Genomic DNA, 8176 nt, shown 5'->3' on the forward strand with positions numbered 1-8176 from the left:
ATTACCTCCCCTTCCATCTTGGTGAGACTGTTTTTTTCCCCAACTTTGAAGTCTCTTTTTAAATGTCGCCCTCTCCTTGTCAAGAGGGTCTTGCTCACCCTCTGTCACGTGTGTTCTTTTCCTTCACACATTTATCACAGTTAGAATTTCATATGTATTTGTCCACTTGATGTTCAGCCTGGTTCTCCCACCAGACGGTCAGCCTGATGAAGGCAGGGACTGTGTCAGGTTCTCCTCCAGGATAAGCCCAGCACTCAGCCTCACGCGTGGCACCTTGTAGACACCTTTGTTGAATTTGTGATTGAAGGAAGCAGCTGCGAGGTTTTCGGTAAAGTCCGTTCTCCCCAACTTAAGCTTCCTCACCTACATTCCCGCAAGTTTCACTCTAGGATTTATGAAATGATGACAAGAAACATTATGAGTCATTATGGTTCTTAAAACTACATGTTTCTATTTTAATTAGTATCCCTTAATTCCCTGCTAAGAAATGTTGAGGGAATTAACACCCCGACTTCCACTTTCCTTCCCTGCCTCCTGTTTTCGTTGTATTATTTTATTATATTTTGGCAAAGTTCATAACATCCATACGTGTTTTGTATCTCTGGTTCTCCTTTTTCTGTTGAAATGGATTATTGCTCACCATCTGTCTCATTTTAGGTTCTTGGTTTTAACCCATGAAATTCAACTTTGGTTCACATAAGCAGAAAAAGGAATTGGTCAGATGGATGTTGGGTGCCTCACAGGTTGGAAGACTAGAGGGAATCCTGGCCAGAAGTTGGGTAGGAACCAAGGGAGACAGAGCAATGAGAAAACCCAGCCCAGGTCCTGCCATGTGAGCGGCTGGTTAGGAAACATCCCTGGGCTCCCCTGCCAGACCCCCTCTCCCTCCTTTCCCTCCTTCTTCCCATGCATTTCTTCCTCCTCTTTTGCTTCCTGTGTTGGAATAGTGTCTTGTCCTCTCACTTCATCTTGTTTATCCTTCATCTGAGAAGGTTTTCCAAAATGTTTATCTGTCTTCATGTGTTGTGAATGAATTCCCCTTGCCTCTTCTACTGGGTCTGAAACTCCATCATTTCCCACTCCCAGTTATTTGGAGGCTAGATACTTAGTTTTCTTTCCGCCCTGTTTTTTTTTTTTCTTCCTTTTTGTACCCTCGGGAATGGGGAAAACGTAGTTGAAGCTATGGGAAATCTTTACCGGAAAACCCATCTTCTGTTCTGTAATCTGATTTTGTCTAACATAGTCTATGAGAATTCACTTGAGCTACTGAGGAGAGATTATATTCCAATGTGCTGGGGTCCCTACACTCCAGATTATTTACTACCCCCCCCCAACCCCATCTAAGGCCCTAGAGTCCCTGAAGGGCCCTGAAGCCTTCATTTCTGGTAAAGAAAATGGGCCATGGGTGTCTCTTATCTCATCCATCTCTTCTTAGAAGCCATTTCTGTTTTCTGCCAGTTGGAAGATGAGATATATAAAGATATACCCTCAATTCATTTCTGTTCTGATTTGGAATAAAGTAGTTATAGTGTAGGACTTTTTTGACTCCCTGATCCCGCATCCGGTGGGCCGGGGGTGGTCGGTGGCGGATGGCTGGAGGGCGTGGGCGTTGAAGGTCATATTCAGGAGCTGTGTGAGGCCAGAAACTTCTGCTTCATTCCTTAGCTGCCCCTTCCCTTGTTTGATATTAGTGAAATGTCTGCTAATTGCTTGAGTCTAAGCATCAGAGGAAGGAGAGGCTCAGTTTATCTTCATTGGTCTCAGCATCCCGATAATAAGGCTCTATTTGCTTAATCTGGTTCAAGTTGAATTTCTGTCATTTGTGCACTGAGTGGTACTAACAGATGCAATGCCGTAGATGCAGGAGGCAGCCTTTTCCAGTGAAAACGAGGGGCCCAGCTTGTTTCTTATTAACCCCCATACCCTGTCTGCACAGAGGTGGGTCAGAGGGGGCCTGCGATCAGAAGCATCTCTTTCTTCAAGAGCAACATTGAATTATCTGCGAAATTGCTCATTTTTCAGTCTCATGAAACAATAATCTTAAGCATAAACAGACCCAGTTCAGACTGGATAATGTTAAGAGCAGCATGATGGTTAATATTATGCGTCAACTTGACTAGGGCCAAATATGCGGTCATTTACCACTCTAGATGTTGCTGTGAAGGTATTATTTATTTATTTATTTTAAAGATTGTATTTATTCCTTTGAGAGAGAGAGAGTACAATTTATTCATTTTAAAGATTTTATTCATTTGAAAGCGAGAGAGACAGAGAGAGTACAAGCAGGGGGAGAGGCAGAGGGTGAGGGAGAAGCAGACTCCCTGCTGAGTAGGGGGCCTGATGCAGGACTCGATCCCTGGACCTGGAGATCATGACCTGAGCCGAAGGCAGACACTTAACCATCTGAGCCACCCAGGAGCCCCCGTGAGGGTATTTTTTTAGAGGTGATTAACATTTAAGTCAGTAAACGTTGAGTAAAACAGGTCACCCTCCATAACGGGCCTCATGGAATCAGCTGAAGGCTTCAGAGAGAAAGACAGAGGCCCCGCCAGGAAGAGAGGGTTCTGCCTCCAGACTGCCTTCGGACTCAAGCTGTAAGATCAACCTTCCTTAGCCTGCCAGCCTGCCCTACAGATTTCAGGATTTTGGATTTGCCAACCTCCATAAATATGTGAGCCGCCTCCTTAAAATCTCTCTTTCTCTACAGCCTCCACCCCCCCCCCCCCCCCCCGCCACACACACACAGCCACACTCTACTGGTTCTGTTTCTCTGGAGGACCCTAATTAGTACAAGTAGAAATTACCAACTACCACAGTCACCACAGATTTTGAATATGTCTCCTAAGGGGCAGCTCATTTCGCCTGTGGCTGACTCCTGTAGGATCTGCTAAGACGAGTCTGCTGCCAAGGGAGGAGGCAAACTGGGTTCAGGCTGCCAGGTTTCAATCCCCAGCTCCACTACTTACTTGCTGTGTGACATGGGTAATTCCTGGAGCCTCCACGTGCCTCAGTTTCCTCATTTGTAAAAGGGAACAGATGCTCAGATTATGTGAAGAGAAATTCAAGTAATGCAAAGGACTTAGAATAGTTTCTGATACATAGAAACTCCTCAATAGATTTTGATGACTCTTACCAATCTGCTGGAGTCCCCTATGGGAGTCTGGGCTGGGCCCTACAGCACGTGTGCCGTATGCTGGGTACTGCCACCGGTACACGGGTACGGCGGGGGTCGGTAGCACCCGATGATCAAGCACCGTCATATTTCTACTACGTGAAATGCACCAGGAGGAGGAAATACACATCATAAGCAACCGCATTATCAGCTCAGGTCAGGTTTTACCACCAAATGGGGTAGGGCAGAAACTTGGTTTCCAGAGCTTTTTTGCATTTTAGATCCGTGAGGAGGGGCCTCGGAATCCGCCTCCTCTGACAATGTCTCCACAGGACCCCCAAAACCAGGTGGTTTGCAGGGAGAGTGTGCTCAGGGAGAGCTCTCCCTCGAGCAATGGAGCATGTCATCATACAGATCATTTCTGGGGGAGGCATCATTGAGAAAGACCTATTTTTCAGACGCAAGCAGGCAATGACAGCCGTTGCTTCTGGAGACCTCTCCTGGTGCGCGAGCGCAATGCCATGCCCTCGGGGGAGAGAACATTCTTGTCTTTTCGCTGTGCTGTTTGTCACCGCGGAGAGCGTGCCTCCACGTCACACTCCGCCCTCCTGTTTGTGACACCGACCGCTAGACCGAGCCCCACCTGGCAGTGGCTGGCAGGAAGCCCAGGGCCACAGGCTCTGGCTGGAATGCGAGGAACTGGAATCCTCGTCCTTTATCCGTTCAACGGAGATCTTTCGAGCACTTACTCCGTGCCAGATACCAGAAGCTCTCTCTGTGGAGCGCTCTGTGGTCTATAATGTGCGTTCACATTTGTTGTCTCTCATGGAAACCCTTCGAGGAAGATGGAGTTCGTACCCTGAGCCTCAACCCTCGTGGAGAAGCGGAGTCTGGGGAAGTTGAAATGTGGCTTTAAGGCACCAAGACATAAACCCAGTTCTTTACTTTCTTCTACACCAGGAGTAACAGAAGTTTGTACTTCATGAACATGGGCTGGAACTACATTTTTTTGTGTGTGTGGTTTTGTTTCAGTGGTAATTTGTCATCGTAATTTGTGACATAAACAAATGCACAATTTATTCTGGATGTTTGTACCAACCAGAAATATCAAATTGCAGGAAAAAGGGGTAAAGAAAGGAACATTTGGTATTATAAAGAATAACAGAATCACAAAGAATCAAAGGCAACCTGGTACGGGGTTCAGTGGCCTCTTCACGGTGCCTGACATATGATTAAACTACAATCATCAAAGCTTTTACAAGTGATTATTCTAAACAAGAACATTTATATAAAAGGTACAAATTGACTTTTTTTCTTCGGAGGTTTTTTTCAAGTTGAAGTTAGTTAACATACAGTGTAGTGTGGGTTTCAGGAGTAGGATTTAGTGATTCGTCACTTACAGTAACTTCGGTGCTCATCCCAACAAGTGTCCTCCTTACTGCTTGTCACCCACTTTTAGCCCTTCCCCCTGCCCCCCTGCCCCTCCAGCAACCCTCAGTTTGTTCTCTGGAGGTAAGAGTCTCTTATGGTTTGCCTCCCTCTCTGTTTTTAACTTATTTTATTTTTTCCTTCCCTTCTCCTGTGTTCATCTGTTAAGAAGTACAAATTGACTTTTACATTCTACTTTAGTTAAATGAAGGCACTCCATAATCTTATTTTTTTTTTAAAGATTTTATTTATTGATTTGACAGAGACACAGTGAGAGAGGGAACACAAGCAGGGGGAGTGGGAGAGGGAGAACAGGCTTCCTGCTGAGCAGGGAGGCTGATGCGAGGCTCCATCCCAGCACCCCGGGATCATGACCTGAGCTGAAGGCAGACGCTTAACGACTGAGCCACCCAGGCGCCCCCTAGTCTTATTATTTTGTAATAAAGTAATCTTTATCTATTCTTCTCACAGCTGTGCGACGTCTTCTCTTCTAAATGTAGGAAGGCCTGTGAACCATAAATGCTCTAAGTAAACTGGTTGGCATTAGTACAATGAATTTTTCTTCTGCTGAAGTTTTAAGTGAGTGTATGTTAAACCAAGGTCTTTTGAGATGAAGGTGGTGTTGTACTCAGCAGCCATTACTGTTACTCTGGAACGGTTACTATTCTGTTAAACTTCATTACTGCAGAAGAGAAATGTTCTACCATGGTTTTGATGCACAGGTAGGTCTTGTCTTCTGAGCTTCAGAGCCGCCCAAGATGTATAATTTTTTTCAAAAAAAAAAGATTTTATTTATTAATTTGAGAGAGGGAGAGAGAGCGAGCGCGCACAAGTGGGGTGAAGGGCAGAGAGAGAAGCAAACTCCCTACTCAGCAGGGAGCCCCATGTGGGGCTCGATCCCAGGATGCTGGGATCATGACCTGAGCCAAAGGCAGATGCTTAAACCACCGTGACATCCAGGCACCCCAAGGTCTACCTTTTAGAGAATTGGCGTCTCTTATGTAGCTAACATGCCCATCATCCACTTTCACCTCAACAGTCACTGTGACTTAGAGCTCTTTTGTTGTGATAAACATCAGTATTTTAAATACAGAGCTTCTGTAGTGACCGCAGGAGCTAAGGGATCAAAGTCTATTACCTCATAGTAATTGGGTGGCTGGAGATCATTCTTTGTCATTGTTGAGTGATTACGGGGCAAGGATGACAGTCTCTGGCTTGACAGTGTTTCTGGAATGGTCTGTAGACTAACTGGCTACAGTAGGAACATTGCATTTGAACGTTCTGGAACACTCTCGTATGTAGGACTTCAGGTGAGGTTTTGCCTGGTCGTTTGAGTAAACAGGGGTGTTTCTGTGTTTATCAGAGCTAACAAATCCATCTGTGGATGAAGACTCGGTTTCCAGTTGTTTGTTATAGCAGGACTTTAAGTCTGAAATCTGAGCGTTCATGGGGCTGAGCTCTCCCAGAGTGGCCCCATGCACTGAAGGTCTGGGACTTAGGTCAAGGAGATCACAGGATGGAACAGGAAGTTCACTGGTGCTACTGGCATCTTCCCTTTGGTTCTTATTTTGCTCTAAAATCCTTTGTTGTTTTCGAATAAAGCTCTCATCCAAGGATAGCACGATTGAAATCCTCGTTCTCTTGAATTAGCATAACAGTTACATCTTTATTCTCTATTACCATGAGCAGATCCACGATCCTGACTTGCGTCTCCTGACCCATCTTAAAAAGTTTCTGCAGTAGCTCTACGTCTTCATGGTTTTCAGACCCAGGAATACAGGGGCTCTGCTTCAGGATGGTGGATAGCACCCTCACATTCATTTTCACCGTGTCCAATTCACTGTGCAATTGTCCGATCTGGTTTGGGGCCAACATAATAGGAGAGCTCTGGAGAACAATTTCAAAAAGAAGAGCTGGTACAGTAAGAGTCAATGAGACCCGAGCAATCTCTTGTCTTGCTGATTCAGCCTCAGCTTCTGAGGGAGGAAATGGAATACCTTTCTTAAGAAGGTCAAGGTACACTTCTTCCACGTCACGGACATCCATACCTCCTGGGAAACGCTGTGACCAAATCTTAATGAAATGTAAGATTCTACTCTGAATGTCTAATGACAAAATGTATCTGGGATTCCGCAGCTTAACTAGATTATCTTTAATGAATTCCTTCTTCATGATCAGAGACTGGAAATTTGGGCCACACTCCAGCGTGCCCATGTCAATAAGTGACAAAGGAAGTTGGGTTTCTCTATGATTATAGTTTTTTGGAAATCCTTTACTTCAGAGCTTTCCTTGCATCTTTTTGCCCACCGTGGGCAGCGTGATTTATGTCACACGTGTGTGAACTTGCCCCAGTCTTCAGTCTGCTCACGTATGTAGCCTTTTTGTATCTTGGGGTGTTCTGTCCATTGTCTGTAGGCTACAGATAGGGCATTGTTTCAGAGGCACGCTTCTGTTTGTCCTACAGTTGGCGTCAGTCAACACAGATGGTCTTTGTAGAAGACTACTTAGGGATCAAGCCACAAAAGACATCCCTGGTGGGGAAAGTGACTGGGAAGAAATGGAGAGTTAAGGGCCCTACTCCTACAGAATGCTTCTGGGTGGCCAGTTCCAGATGCCCCAGATTACTTGCCTTCCGGTTTAACTTGGAGACTTGAACTTTTCCGAGTGCGCACTGCTATAGTTCCTGCACAGAAAGACCGCCCCTCTTGCTGTGCCCCGGGGGTAGTAGCTGGTCAGGAATTCTTTCTGCATGGGTTACAGTCCTGCAAGGCCGACAGATGGAGGCTCCACTGGCTGCCGGAGCCGGGCGACCTAGAGGGGCCTCTGGGGCTGGTGCAGAAATCAGGGTGCCAGAGGAGGGGCTGAGCTCCTTCCTGTTGATGCTGGTGAGCTGGGAAAGGCAAATGGAGAGCAGGAAGATGGTGCTGCCGGTGACCATCCCGGAGAGTATTTCAGGGCCCCTCGCAGACTAGATTAGATGCCTGCCCCTCAGGCTGTGGCTTTCTGACAAGCAAATACGCCTCCTTTCACCTGTTTCGGCTTAAGGTGGTTAATCAGAAATTGTATATTATCAGGGCTTACTCTTCTTTGGAAGCTGTGCAGCATCGTCCAGATCCCCGCTTGAGAATGAAAGGCCTTAGTCCTCTAGCCACTGAGAAGGTTTTGGCTAAAGTCTCTCTGGAAATTGCCACCTGGTGGAGAAAGTGCCTTCTTGCCCAAGGTCACACCGCTGGTGGGGACAGCCCTCATCTCCTGGTGCGGAAATATGAAGTCCCCTCCCCCCTTCCTGGCAGTGGGGGAGAACCCGGAAGGGCCATTCTTGCTCTACACTTCCCTGTGGGGTTGGCTGAGACCTTGTACCTGCTTCACAGCCCAGCTTGCTTCCTTTTCTTCCATGGGTATGGAACCAGGGCAGGCCCAAATGTGCCTGTGGACCTAAATCAGCTTCTCAGAGTTCGCTTCCTGGGGAACACAACCTGTGAAACCAGGTCTCAGTGGGAGGTGAAAAAAAATAGTTCTCAGATCCTTATCGTGTGAGAAAATACTCACTTTTGAGATTTTCTGCCTTTGATCATTAAAAAGGAAAGAAAGCAAAAAAAAAAAAAGGACCCTTTTGGAAATTCACTAGGTCTTTCT

General features: G+C 46.3%; 1 pseudogene across 1 annotated transcript; it reads right to left on the reverse strand.

Annotated features, from left to right (window-relative positions):
- Positions 1–5615: 5615 nt before the first annotated feature.
- Positions 5616–7478, reverse strand: LOC308338355 (TOM1-like protein 1; annotated as a pseudogene). Its single transcript has 2 exons — positions 7299–7478; positions 5616–6956 (listed from the first exon to the last, which is right to left on the reverse strand). The product of its transcript is annotated as a TOM1-like protein 1 (transcript).
- Positions 7479–8176: the final 698 nt, after the last annotated feature.

This window comes from Martes martes (genome assembly GCF_963455335.1).
Source record: "Martes martes genome assembly, chromosome: 2".
NCBI lineage: Eukaryota > Metazoa > Chordata > Mammalia > Carnivora > Mustelidae > Martes > Martes martes.